At 53.4% G+C, this 12,500-nt stretch overlaps 1 protein-coding gene across 1 annotated transcript in view; it reads left to right on the top strand.

Annotated features, from left to right (window-relative positions):
- The window catches only part of dgkh (diacylglycerol kinase, eta), a gene marked incomplete at its 3' end in the record, with an annotated part of 250,542 nt that overhangs the window by 196,201 nt on the left and 41,841 nt on the right, over positions 1-12,500 (top strand).

Below are 12,500 nucleotides of genomic sequence, written 5' to 3'. Positions count from 1 at the left end.
GTAGGAGGAGACTAGTGTTGAACAAGCCCCAGGAGAGCTAGTAGGAGGGGACTAGTGTTGAACAAGCCCCAGGAGAGCTAGTAGGAGGAGACTAGTGTTGAACAAGCCCCAGGAGAGCTAGTAGGAGGAGACTAGTGTTGAACAAGCCCCAGGAGAGCTAGTAGGAGGGGACTAGTGCTGAACAAGCCCCAGGAGAGCTAGTAGGAGGAGACTAGTTTTGAACAAGCCCCAGGAGAGCTAGTAGGAGGAGACTAGTGTTGAACAAGCCCCAGGAGAGCTAGTAGGAGGAGACTAGTGTTGAACAAGCCCCAGGAGAGCTAGTAGGAGGGGACTAGTGCTGAACAAGCCCCAGGAGAGCTAGTAGGAGGAGACTAGTGTTGAACAAGCCCCAGGAGAGCTAGTAGGAGGAGACTAGTGTTGAACAAGCCCCAGGAGAGCTAGTAGGAGGAGACTAGTGTTGAACAAGCCCCAGGAGAGCTAGTAGGAGGAGGCTAGTGTTGAACAAGCCCCAGGAGAGCTAGTAGGAGGGGACTGGTGTTGAACAAGCCCCAGGAGAGCTAGTAGGAGGAGACTTGTGTTGAACAAGCCCCAGGAGAGCTAGTAGGAGGAGAATAGTGTTGAACAAGCCCCAGGAGAGCTAGTAGGAGGAGACTAGTGTTGAACAAGCCCCAGGAGAGCTAGTAGGAGGAGACTAATGCTGAACAAGCCCCAGGAGAGCTAGTAGGAGGGGACTGGTGTTGAACAAGCCCCAGGAGAGCTAGTAGGAGGAGACTAGTGTTGAACAAGCCCCAGGAGAGCTAGTAGGAGGAGACTAGTGTTGAACAAGCCCCAGGAGAGCTAGTAGGAGGAGACAAGTGTTGAACAAGCCCCAGGAGAGCTAGTAGGAGGAGACTAGTGTTGAACAAGCCCCAGGAGAGCTAGTAGGAGGAGACTAGTGTTGAACAAGCCCCAGGAGAGCTAGTAGGAGGGGACTGGTGTTGAACAAGCCCCAGGAGAGCTAGTAGGAGGAGACTAGTGCTGAACAAGCCCCAGGAGAGCTAGTAGGAGGAGACTAGTGTTGAACAAGCCCCAGGAGAGCTAGTAGGAGGAGACTAGTGTTGAACAAGCCCCAGGAGAGCTAGTAGGAGGAGACTAGTGTTGAACAAGCCCCGGGAGAGCTAGTAGGAGGAGACTGGTGTTGAACAAGCCCCAGGGGAGCTAGTAGGAGGGGACTAGTGTTGAACAAGCTGCAGGAGAGCTAGTAGGAGGAGACTGGTGTTGAACAAGCTGCAGGAGAGCTAGTAGGAGGAGACTAGTGTTGAACAAGCCCCAGGAGAGCTAGTAGGAGGGGACTAGTGTTGAACAAGCCCCAGGAGAGCTAGTAGGAGGGGACTAGTGTTGAACAAGCCCCAGGAGAGCTAGTAGGAGGAGACTAGTGTTGAACAAGCTGCAGGAGAGCTAGTAGGAGGAGACTAGTGTTGAACAAGCCCCAGGAGAGCTAGTAGGAGGAGACTGGTGTTGAACAAGCTGCAGGAGAGCTAGTAGGAGGGGACTAGTGTTGAACAAGCTGCAGGAGAGCTAGTAGGAGGAGACTGGTGTTGAACAAGCTGCAGGAGAGCTAGTAGGAGGAGACTGGTGTTGAACAAGCCCCAGGAGAGCTAGTAGGAGGGGACTAGTGTTGAACAAGCTGCAGGAGAGCTAGTAGGAGGAGACTGGTGTTGAACAAGCCCCGGGAGAGCTAGTAGGAGGAGACTAGTGTTGAACAAGCCCCAGGAGAGCTAGTAGGAGGAGACTAGTGTTGAACAAGCTGCAGGAGAGCTAGTAGGAGGAGACAAGTGTTGAACAAGCCCCAGGAGAGCTAGTAGGAGGGGACTAGTGTTGAACAAGCCCCAGGAGAGCTAGTAGGAGGAGACTAGTGTTGAACAAGCCCCAGGAGAGCTAGTAGGAGGAGACTAGTGCTGAACAAGCCCCAGGAGAGCTAGTAGGAGGAGACTAGTGCTGAACAAGCCCCAGGAGAGCTAGTAGGAGGGGACTAGTGTTGAACAAGCCCCAGGAGAGCTAGTAGGAGGGGACTAGTGTTGAACAAGCCCCAGCAGAGCTAGTAGGAGGGGACTAGTGTTGAACAAGCCCCAGGAGAGCTAGTAGGAGGAGACTAGTGTTGAACAAGCCCCAGGAGAGCTAGTAGGAGGAGACTAGTGTTGAACAAGCCCCAGGAGAGCTAGTAGGAGGAGACTAGTGTTGAACAAGCCCCAGGAGAGCTAGTAGGAGGAGACTAGTGTTGAACAAGCCCCAGGAGAGCTAGTAGGAGGAGACTAGTGCTGAACAAGCCCCAGGAGAGCTAGTAGGAGGAGACTAGTGTTGAACAAGCCTCAGGAGAGCTAGTAGGAGGAGACTAGTGTTGAACAAGCCCCAGGAGAGCTAGTAGGAGGAGACAAGTGTTGAACAAGCCCCAGGAGAGCTAGTAGGAGGAGACTAGTGTTGAACAAGCCCCAGGAGAGCTAGTAGGAGGAGACTAGTGTTGAACAAGCCCCAGGAGAGCTAGTAGGAGGGGACTAGTGTTGAACAAGCCCCAGGAGAGCTAGTAGGAGGGGACTAGTGCTGAACAAGCCCCAGGAGAGCTAGTAGGAGGAGACTAGTGTTGAACAAGCCCCAGGAGAGCTAGTAGGAGGAGACTAGTGTTGAACAAGCCCCAGGAGAGCTAGTAGGAGGAGACTAGTGTTGAACAAGCCCCAGGAGAGCTAGTAGGAGGAGACTAGTGCTGAACAAGCCCCAGGAGAGCTAGTAGGAGGAGACTAGTGTTGAACAAGCCCCAGGAGAGCTAGTAGGAGGAGACTAGTGTTGAACAAGCCCCAGGAGAGCTAGTAGGAGGGGACTAGTGTTGAACAAGCCCCAGGAGAGCTAGTAGGAGGAGACTAGTGTTGAACAAGCCCCAGGAGAGCTAGTAGGAGGAGACTAGTGTTGAACAAGCCCCAGGAGAGCTAGTAGGAGGAGACTAGTGTTGAACAAGCCCCAGGAGAGCTAGTAGGAGGAGACTAGTGTTGAACAAGCCCCAGGAGAGCTAGTAGGAGGAGACTAGTGTTGAACAAGCCCCAGGAGAGCTAGTAGGAGGAGACAAGTGTTGAACAAGCCCCAGGAGAGCTAGTAGGAGGAGACTAGTGTTGAACAAGCCCCAGGAGAGCTAGTAGGAGGAGACTAGTGTTGAACAAGCCCCAGGAGAGCTAGTAGGAGGAGACTAGTGTTGAACAAGTCCCAGGAGAGCTAGTAGGAGGAGACTAGTGTTGAACAAGCCCCAGGAGAGCTAGTAGGAGGGGACTAGTGTTGAACAAGCCCCAGGAGAGCTAGTAGGAGGAGACTAGTGTTGAACAAGCCCCAGGAGAGCTAGTAGGAGGAGACTAGTGTTGAACAAGCCCCAGGAGAGCTAGTAGGAGGAGACAAGTGTTGAACAAGCCCCAGGAGAGCTAGTAGGAGGAGACTAGTGCTGAACAAGCCCCAGGAGAGCTAGTAGGAGGAGACTAGTTTTGAACAAGCCCCAGGAGAGCTAGTAGGAGGAGACTAGTGTTGAACAAGCCCCAGGACAGCTAGTAGGAGGAGACTAGTGTTGAACAAGCCCCAGGAGAGCTAGTAGGAGGGGACTAGTGCTGAACAAGCCCCAGGAGAGCTAGTAGGAGGAGACTAGTGTTGAACAAGCCCCAGGAGAGCTAGTGGGAGGAGACTAGTGTTGAACAAGCCCCAGGAGAGCTAGTAGGAGGAGACTAGTGTTGAACAAGCCCCAGGAGAGCTAGTAGGAGGAGACTAGTGCTGAACAAGCCCCAGGAGAGCTAGTAGGAGGAGACTAGTGTTGAACAAGCCCCATGAGAGCTAGTAGGAGGAGACTAGTGTTGAACAAGCCCCAGGAGAGCTAGTAGGAGGAGACTAGTGTTGAACAAGCCCCAGGAGAGCTAGTAGGAGGAGACTAGTGTTGAACAAGCCCCAGGAGAGCTAGTAGGAGGAGGCTAGTGTTGAACAAGCCCCAGGAGAGCTAGTAGGAGGGGACTGGTATTGAACAAGCCCCAGGAGAGCTAGTAGGAGGAGACTTGTGTTGAACAAGCCCCAGGAGAGCTAGTAGGAGGAGAATAGTGTTGAACAAGCCCCAGGAGAGCTAGTAGGAGGAGACTAGTGTTGAACAAGCCCCAGGAGAGCTAGTAGGAGGAGACTAATGCTGAACAAGCCCCAGGAGAGCTAGTAGGAGGGGACTGGTGTTGAACAAGCCCCAGGAGAGCTAGTAGGAGGAGACTAGTGTTGAACAAGCCCCAGGAGAGCTAGTAGGAGGAGACTAGTGTTGAACAAGCCCCAGGAGAGCTAGTAGGAGGAGACTAGTGTTGAACAAGCCCCAGGAGAGCTAGTAGGAGGAGACTAGTGTTGAACAAGCCCCAGGAGAGCTAGTAGGAGGGGACTGGTGTTGAACAAGCCCCAGGAGAGCTAGTAGGAGGAGACTAGTGCTGAACAAGCCCCAGGAGAGCTAGTAGGAGGAGACTAGTGTTGAACAAGCCCCAGGAGAGCTAGTAGGAGGAGACTAGTGTTGAACAAGCCCCAGGAGAGCTAGTAGGAGGAGACAAGTGTTGAACAAGCCCCAGGAGAGCTAGTAGGAGGAGACTAGTGTTGAACAAGCCCCAGGAGAGCTAGTAGGAGGAGACTAGTGTTGAACAAGCCCCAGGAGAGCTAGTAGGAGGAGACTAGTGTTGACCAAGCCCCAGGAGAGCTAGTAGGATGAGACTAGTGTTGAACAAGTCCCAGGAGAGCTAGTAGGAGGAGACTAGTGTTGAACAAGCCCCAGGAGAGCTAGTAGGAGGGGACTAGTGTTGAACAAGCCCCAGGAGAGCTAGTAGGAGGAGACTAGTGTTGAACAAGCCCCAGGAGAGCTAGTAGGGGGAGACTAGTGTTGAACAAGCCCCAGGAGAGCTAGTAGGAGGAGACAAGTGTTGAACAAGCCCCAGGAGAGCTAGTAGGAGGAGACTAGTGCTGAACAAGCCCCAGGAGAGCTAGTAGGAGGAGACTAGTTTTGAACAAGCCCCAGGAGAGCTAGTAGGAGGAGGCTAGTGTTGAACAAGCCCCAGGAGAGCTAGTAGGAGGAGACTAGTGTTGAACAAGCCCCAGGAGAGCTAGTAGGAGGAGACTAGTGTTGAACAAGCCCCAGGAGAGCTAGTAGGAGGGGACTAGTGTTGAACAAGCCCCAGGTGAGCTAGTAGGAGGAGACTAGTGTTGAACAAGCCCCAGGAGAGCTAGTAGGAGGAGACTAGTGTTGAACAAGCCCCAGGAGAGCTAGTAGGAGGAGACTAGTGTTGAACAAGCCCCAGGAGAGCTAGTAGGAGGAGACTGGTGTTGAACAAGCCCCAGGAGAGCTAGTAGGAGGGGACTGGTGTTGAACAAGCCCCAGGAGAGCTAGTAGGAGGAGACTAGTGCTGAACAAGCCCCAGGAGAGCTAGTAGGAGGAGACTAGTGCTGAACAAGCCCCAGGAGAGCTAGTAGGAGGGGACTGGTGTTGAACAAGCCCCAGGAGAGCTAGTAGGAGGGGACTAGTGTTGAACAAGCCCCGGGAGAGCTAGTAGGAGGAGACTGGTGTTGAACAAGCCCCAGGAGAGCTAGTAGGAGGAGACTAGTGTTGAACAAGCCCCGGGAGAGCTAGTAGGAGGAGACTGGTGTTGAACAAGCCCCAGGGGAGCTAGTAGGAGGGGACTAGTGTTGAACAAGCTGCAGGAGAGCTAGTAGGAGGAGACTGGTGTTGAACAAGCTGCAGGAGAGCTAGTAGGAGGAGACTAGTGTTGAACAAGCCCCAGGAGAGCTAGTAGGAGGGGACTAGTGTTGAACAAGCCCCAGGAGAGCTAGTAGGAGGGGACTAGTGTTGAACAAGCCCCAGGAGAGCTAGTAGGAGGAGACTAGTGTTGAACAAGCTGCAGGAGAGCTAGTAGGAGGAGACTAGTGTTGAACAAGCCCCAGGAGAGCTAGTAGGAGGAGACTGGTGTTGAACAAGCTGCAGGAGAGCTAGTAGGAGGGGACTAGTGTTGAACAAGCTGCAGGAGAGCTAGTAGGAGGAGACTGGTGTTGAACAAGCTGCAGGAGAGCTAGTAGGAGGAGACTGGTGTTGAACAAGCCCCAGGAGAGCTAGTAGGAGGGGACTAGTGTTGAACAAGCTGCAGGAGAGCTAGTAGGAGGAGACTGGTGTTGAACAAGCCCCAGGAGAGCTAGTAGGAGGGGACTAGTGTTGAACAAGCTGCAGGAGAGCTAGTAGGAGGAGACAAGTGTTGAACAAGCCCCAGGAGAGCTAGTAGGATGGGACTAGTGTTGAACAAGCCCCAGGAGAGCTAGTAGGAGGAGACTAGTGTTGAACAAGCCCCAGGAGAGCTAGTAGGAGGAGACTAGTGCTGAACAAGCCCCAGGAGAGCTAGTAGGAGGAGACTAGTGCTGAACAAGCCCCAGGAGAGCTAGTAGGAGGGGACTAGTGTTGAACAAGCCCCAGGAGAGCTAGTAGGAGGGGACTAGTGTTGAACAAGCCCCAGCAGAGCTAGTAGGAGGGGACTAGTGTTGAACAAGCCCCAGGAGAGCTAGTAGGAGGAGACTAGTGTTGAACAAGCCCCAGGAGAGCTAGTAGGAGGGGACTAGTGTTGAACAAGCCCCAGCAGAGCTAGTAGGAGGGGACTAGTGTTGAACAAGCCCCAGGAGAGCTAGTAGGAGGAGACTAGTGTTGAACAAGCCCCAGGAGAGCTAGTAGGAGGAGACTAGTGTTGAACAAGCCCCAGGAGAGCTAGTAGGAGGAGACTAGTGTTGAACAAGCCCCAGGAGAGCTAGTAGGAGGAGACTAGTGTTGAACAAGCCCCAGGAGAGCTAGTAGGAGGAGACTAGTGTTGAACAAGCCCCAGGAGAGCTAGTAGGAGGAGACTAGTGTTGAACAAGCCCCAGGAGAGCTAGTAGGAGGAGACAAGTGTTGAACAATCCCCAGGAGAGCTAGTAGGAGGAGACTAGTGTTGAACAAGCCCCAGGAGAGCTAGTAGGAGGAGACTAGTGTTGAACAAGCCCCAGGAGAGCTAGTAGGAGGAGACTAGTGTTGAACAAGCCCCAGGAGAGCTAGTAGGAGGAGACAAGTGTTGAACAAGCCCCAGGAGAGCTAGTAGGAGGAGACAAGTGTTGAACAAGCCCCAGGAGAGCTAGTAGGAGGAGACTAGTGTTGAACAAGCCCCAGGAGAGCTAGTAGGAGGAGACTAGTGTTGAACAAGCCCCAGGAGAGCTAGTAGGAGGAGACAAGTGTTGAACAAGCCCCAGGAGAGCTAGTAGGAGGGGACTAGTGTTGAACAAGCCCCAGGAGAGCTAGTAGGAGGGGACTAGTGCTGAACAAGCCCCAGGAGAGCTAGTAGGAGGAGACTAGTGTTGAACAAGCCCCAGGAGAGCTAGTAGGAGGAGACTAGTGTTGAACAAGCCCCAGGAGAGCTAGTAGGAGGAGACTGGTGTTGAACAAGCCCCAGGAGAGCTAGTAGGAGGAGACTAGTGTTGAACAAGCCCCAGGAGAGCTAGTAGGAGGAGACTAGTGTTGAACAAGCCCCAGGAGAGCTAGTAGGAGGGGACTAGTGCTGAACAAGCCCCAGGAGAGCTAGTAGGAGGAGACTAGTGCTGAACAAGCCCCAGGAGAGCTAGTAGGAGGGGACTAGTGTTGAACAAGCTGCAGGAGAGCTAGTAGGAGGAGACTGGTGTTGAACAAGCTGCAGGAGAGCTAGTAGGAGGAGACTAGTGTTGAACAAGCCCCAGGAGAGCTAGTAGGATGGGACTAGTGTTGAACAAGCCCCAGGAGAGCTAGTAGGAGGAGACTAGTGTTGAACAAGCCCCAGGAGAGCTAGTAGGAGGAGACTAGTGCTGAACAAGCCCCAGGAGAGCTAGTAGGAGGAGACTAGTGCTGAACAAGCCCCAGGAGAGCTAGTAGGAGGGGACTAGTGTTGAACAAGCCCCAGGAGAGCTAGTAGGAGGGGACTAGTGTTGAACAAGCCCCAGCAGAGCTAGTAGGAGGGGACTAGTGTTGAACAAGCCCCAGGAGAGCTAGTAGGAGGAGACTAGTGTTGAACAAGCCCCAGGAGAGCTAGTAGGAGGAGACTAGTGTTGAACAAGCCCCAGGAGAGCTAGTAGGAGGAGACTAGTGTTGAACAAGCCCCAGGAGAGCTAGTAGGAGGAGACTAGTGTTGAACAAGCCCCAGGAGAGCTAGTAGGAGGAGACTAGTGTTGAACAAGCCCCAGGAGAGCTAGTAGGAGGAGACTAGTGTTGAACAAGCCCCAGGAGAGCTAGTAGGAGGAGACAAGTGTTGAACAATCCCCAGGAGAGCTAGTAGGAGGAGACTAGTGTTGAACAAGCCCCAGGAGAGCTAGTAGGAGGAGACTAGTGTTGAACAAGCCCCAGGAGAGCTAGTAGGAGGAGACTAGTGTTGAACAAGCCCCAGGAGAGCTAGTAGGAGGAGACAAGTGTTGAACAAGCCCCAGGAGAGCTAGTAGGAGGAGACAAGTGTTGAACAAGCCCCAGGAGAGCTAGTAGGAGGAGACTAGTGTTGAACAAGCCCCAGGAGAGCTAGTAGGAGGAGACTAGTGTTGAACAAGCCCCAGGAGAGCTAGTAGGAGGAGACAAGTGTTGAACAAGCCCCAGGAGAGCTAGTAGGAGGGGACTAGTGTTGAACAAGCCCCAGGAGAGCTAGTAGGAGGGGACTAGTGCTGAACAAGCCCCAGGAGAGCTAGTAGGAGGAGACTAGTGTTGAACAAGCCCCAGGAGAGCTAGTAGGAGGAGACTAGTGTTGAACAAGCCCCAGGAGAGCTAGTAGGAGGAGACTGGTGTTGAACAAGCCCCAGGAGAGCTAGTAGGAGGAGACTAGTGTTGAACAAGCCCCAGGAGAGCTAGTAGGAGGAGACTAGTGTTGAACAAGCCCCAGGAGAGCTAGTAGGAGGGGACTAGTGCTGAACAAGCCCCAGGAGAGCTAGTAGGAGGAGACTAGTGCTGAACAAGCCCCAGGAGAGCTAGTAGGAGGGGACTAGTGTTGAACAAGCTGCAGGAGAGCTAGTAGGAGGAGACTGGTGTTGAACAAGCTGCAGGAGAGCTAGTAGGAGGAGACTAGTGTTGAACAAGCCCCAGGAGAGCTAGTAGGAGGGGACTAGTGTTGAACAAGCCCCAGGAGAGCTAGTAGGAGGAGACTAGTGTTGAACAAGCCCCAGGAGAGCTAGTAGGAGGAGACTAGTGTTGAACAAGCCCCAGGAGAGCTAGTAGGAGGAGGCTAGTGTTGAACAAGCCCCAGGAGAGCTAGTAGGAGGGGACTGGTGTTGAACAAGCTGCAGGAGAGCTAGTAGGAGGGGACTAGTGTTGAACAAGCTGCAGGAGAGCTAGTAGGAGGAGACTGGTGTTGAACAAGCTGCAGGAGAGCTAGTAGGAGGGGACTAGTGTTGAACAAGCTGCAGGAGAGCTAGTAGGAGGAGACTGGTGTTGAACAAGCTGCAGGAGAGCTAGTAGGAGGAGACTGGTGTTGAACAAGCCCCAGGAGAGCTAGTAGGAGGGGACTAGTGTTGAACAAGCTGCAGGAGAGCTAGTAGGAGGAGACTGGTGTTGAACAAGCCCCAGGAGAGCTAGTAGGAGGGGACTAGTGTTGAACAAGCTGCAGGAGAGCTAGTAGGAGGAGACAAGTGTTGAACAAGCCCCAGGAGAGCTAGTAGGAGGGGACTAGTGTTGAACAAGCCCCAGGAGAGCTAGTAGGAGGAGACTAGTGTTGAACAAGCCCCAGGAGAGCTAGTAGGAGGAGACTAGTGCTGAACAAGCCCCAGGAGAGCTAGTAGGAGGAGACTAGTGTTGAACAAGCCCCAGGAGAGCTAGTAGGAGGAGACTAGTGTTGAACAAGCCCCAGGAGAGCTAGTAGGAGGGGACTAGTGTTGAACAAGCATCAGCAGAGCTAGTAGGAGGGGACTAGTGTTGAACAAGCCCCAGGAGAGCTAGTAGGAGGAGACTAGTGTTGAACAAGCCCCAGGAGAGCTAGTAGGAGGAGACTAGTGTTGAACAAGCCCCAGGAGAGCTAGTAGGAGGAGACTAGTGTTGAACAAGCCCCAGGAGAGCTAGTAGGAGGGGACTAGTGTTGAACAAGCCCCAGGAGAGCTAGTAGGAGGAGACTAGTGTTGAACAAGCCCCAGGAGAGCTAGTAGGAGGAGACTAGTGTTGAACAAGCCCCAGGAGAGCTAGTAGGAGGAGACAAGTGTTGAACAAGCCCCAGGAGAGCTAGTAGGAGGAGACTAGTGTTGAACAAGCCCCAGGAGAGCTAGTAGGAGGAGGCTAGTGTTGAACAAGCCCCAGGAGAGCTAGTAGGAGGAGACTAGTGTTGAACAAGCCCCAGGAGAGCTAGTAGGAGGAGACTAGTGTTGAACAAGCCCCAGGAGAGCTAGTAGGAGGAGACTAGTGTTGAACAAGCCCCAGGAGAGCTAGTAGGAGGAGACTAGTGCTGAACAAGCCCCATGAGAGCTAGTAGGAGGAGACTAGTGTTGAACAAGCCCCAGGAGAGCTAGTAGGAGGAGACTAGTGTTGAACAAGCCCCAGGAGAGCTAGTAGGAGGAGACTAGTGTTGAACAAGCCCCAGGAGAGCTAGTAGGAGGAGACTAGTGTTGAACAAGCCCCAGGAGAGCTAGTAGGAGGAGACTAGTGCTGAACAAGCCCCAGGAGAGCTAGTAGGAGGAGACTAGTCTTGAACAAGCCCCAGGAGAGCTAGTAGGAGGAGACTAGTGCTGAACAAGCCCCAGGAGAGCTAGTAGGAGGGGACTAGTGTTGAACAAGCCCCAGGAGAGCTAGTAGGAGGAGACTAGTGTTGAACAAGCCCCAGGAGAGCTAGTAGGAGGAGACAAGTGTTGAACAAGCCCCAGGAGAGCTAGTAGGAGGAGACAAGTGTTGAACAAGCCCCAGGAGAGCTAGTAGGAGGAGACAAGTGTTGAACAAGCCCCAGGAGAGCTAGTAGGAGGAGACTAGTGTTGAACAAGCCCCAGGAGAGCTAGTAGGAGGAGACTGGTGTTGAACAAGCCCCAGGAGAGCTAGTAGGAGGAGACAAGTGTTGAACAAGCCCCAGGAGAGCTAGTAGGAGGAGACTAGTGTTGAACAAGCCCCAGGAGAGCTAGTAGGAGGGGACTGGTGTTGAACAAGCCCCAGGAGAGCTAGTAGGAGGAGACTAGTGTTGAACAAGCCCCAGGAGAGCTAGTAGGAGGGGACTAGTGCTGAACAAGCCCCAGGAGAGCTAGTAGGAGGAGACTGGTGTTGAACAAGCCCCAGGAGAGCTAGTAGGAGGGGACTGGTGTTGAACAAGCCCCAGGAGAGCTAGTAGGAGGAGACTAGTGTTGAACAAGCCCCAGGAGAGCTAGTAGGAGGGGACTAGTGTTGAACAAGCCCCAGGAGAGCTAGTAGGAGGAGACTAGTGTTGAACAAGCCCCATGAGAGCTAGTAGGAGGGAGACTAGTGTTGAACAAGCCCCATGAGAGCTAGTAGGAGGAGACTAGTGCTGAACAAGCCCAGGAGAGCTAGTAGGAGGGACTGGTGTTGAACAAGCCCCAGGAGAGCTAGTAGGAGGGGACTGTGTTGAACAAGCCCCAGGAGAGCTAGTAGGAGGAGACTAGTGTTGAACAAGCCCCAGGAGAGCTAGTAGGAGGGGACTGGTGTTGAACAAGCCCCAGGAGAGCTAGTAGGAGGAGACTAGTGTTGAACAAGCCCCAGGAGAGCTAGTAGGAGGAGACTAGTGCTGAACAAGCCCCAGGAGAGCTAGTAGGAGGGGACTAGTGTTGAACAAGCCCCAGGAGAGCTAGTAGGAGGAGACTAGTGCTTGAACAAGCCCCAGGAGAGCTAGTAGGAGGAGACTAGTGCTGAACAAGCCCCAGGAGAGCTAGTAGGAGGAGGACTAGTGTTGAACAAGCCCCAGGAGAGCTAGTAGGAGGAGACTAGTGCTGAACAAGCCCCAGGAGAGCTAGTAGGAGGAGACTAGTGCTGAACAAGCCCCAGGAGAGCTAGTAGGAGGAGACTAGTGTTGAACAAGCCCCAGGAGAGCTAGTAGGAGGAGACTAGTGTTGAACAAGCCCCAGGAGAGCTAGTAGGAGGGGACTGGTGTTGAACAAGCCCCAGGAGAGCTAGTAGGAGGGGACTGGTGTTGAACAAGCCCCAGGAGAGCTAGTAGGAGGAGACTAGTGTTGAACAAGCCCCAGGAGAGCTAGTAGGAGGAGACTAGGTTGAACAAGCCCCAGGAGAGCTAGTAGGAGGAGACTAGTGTTGAACAAGCCCCAGGAGAGCTAGTAGGAGGAGACTAGTGTTGAACAAGCCCCAGGAGAGCTAGTAGGAGGAGACTAGTGTTGAACAAGCCCCAGGAGAGCTAGTAGGAGGAGACTAGTGCTGAACAAGCCCCAGGAGAGCTAGTAGGAGGAGACTAGTGTTGAACAAGCCCCAGGAGAGCTAGTAGGAGGAGGACTAGTGTTGAACAAGCCCCAGGAGAGCTAGTAGGAGGAGACTAGTGTTG

The sequence above is a fragment of the Notolepis coatsorum genome (assembly GCF_963971535.1).
Source record: "Notolepis coatsorum genome assembly, chromosome: 3".
In the NCBI taxonomy this organism is placed as follows: domain Eukaryota; kingdom Metazoa; phylum Chordata; class Actinopteri; order Aulopiformes; family Paralepididae; genus Notolepis; species Notolepis coatsorum.
Note: the sequence above shows the minus strand (reverse complement) of the source record. Positions and strands in the feature narration are given on the sequence as shown.